Below are 1,048 nucleotides of genomic sequence, written 5' to 3' on the forward strand. Positions count from 1 at the left end.
CCGCTGCCCGCGGCGTTGGCCGCCTGCGCCGTCCGGGACGACAGTTCCCAGTGAGGGAATCCACTCACAGCCTTCCAGCTACCGGAGGAATGTAGAGGAGGGACAAACGTAGGGAGGAAGTTGTGAACTTGGGGTTCAGTCTTTTAGCGGGCAAGGGCGTAAGATAGGGCAGCTTGGGTCTGGAGGGGAGAGAGGGAGGTGTGTGCTGTCCCCAACACTTTCTTCCGGCGCCTGAAATTAGTACCGCTGCGCGAGCTTGCGGCGTGTTTGTCCTTTGCTCTCTCTGTCTCTTACTTTTGAATCGAGAGTCTGCGTGAGACAGTCTGTGCGGAGACTGAAACAGGTCCCAAGCGCGTGTGGCTAGCGCTGAGTTAAGTCTTGCTCTGAGAGCTGGTGCATTCTTCAGGACTCCCCCGGGCACAGGGAAGAGATGAAGGGTTCCCTCAGTCTTTTTGCCAAGGGGCTAACTTCTGCCTGCGACTTCTTTAGTGGTGCGGTAGCTAAGTCCTCGGCGTTTAAATAAGAGCCGACTATTGGAGAGATGGTGACTGCTACGAACCAGGGCATAGAAGCGCGCCCTCCCGCGCCCTTCCGCGCCCTGCTGCGCCGCAGCTCTCCATCACAGGGCTTCGGTCCCGGGTTTACCTTCACGGGCAGGCTGGCCAGCGAGTGCCCAAGCCTTCCCTGCGAAGTTTTGGGAAGAGACCAAAGAGGATAGCTTGATCCAAGCCTATTTCGATTGTTTGTTGAATATATCCTACAGTTATTCTTTGTGTTAGTAGTAGGCAAACAGTTTCAAGTCTATGCTGGGCCTTGGCCAATTTACTAAGATGTTCTGAGAAGGCGAGGGGGGTATTACTCTTGCCACCCCTCACGGGAAGTGACACAAAGGGTTATTGCCCTTGCACAAACAGAAATACAAACCTGGCGAAGGTGCACAAGACCTTAAACTGACTACAGCTGTATGAAAGTGAGGAGAGTATGTGAGAGGGACAAAGGTGTGTGTGTGTGTGTGTGTGTGTGTGTGTGTGTGTGTGTGTGTGTGTGT

The 1,048-nt window shown here is 54.1% G+C and overlaps 1 protein-coding gene across 1 annotated transcript in view; it reads left to right on the plus strand.

Annotated features, from left to right (window-relative positions):
* Positions 1-1,048, plus strand: part of Lhx4 (LIM homeobox 4) — a 43,718-nt gene that overhangs the window by 669 nt on the left and 42,001 nt on the right. The gene's annotated exons all lie outside the window — the stretch shown is intronic.

This window comes from Fukomys damarensis, unplaced genomic scaffold (genome assembly GCF_012274545.1).
Source record: "Fukomys damarensis isolate Sample0158 unplaced genomic scaffold, DMR_v1.0_HiC HiC_scaffold_11, whole genome shotgun sequence".
In the NCBI taxonomy this organism is placed as follows: domain Eukaryota; kingdom Metazoa; phylum Chordata; class Mammalia; order Rodentia; family Bathyergidae; genus Fukomys; species Fukomys damarensis.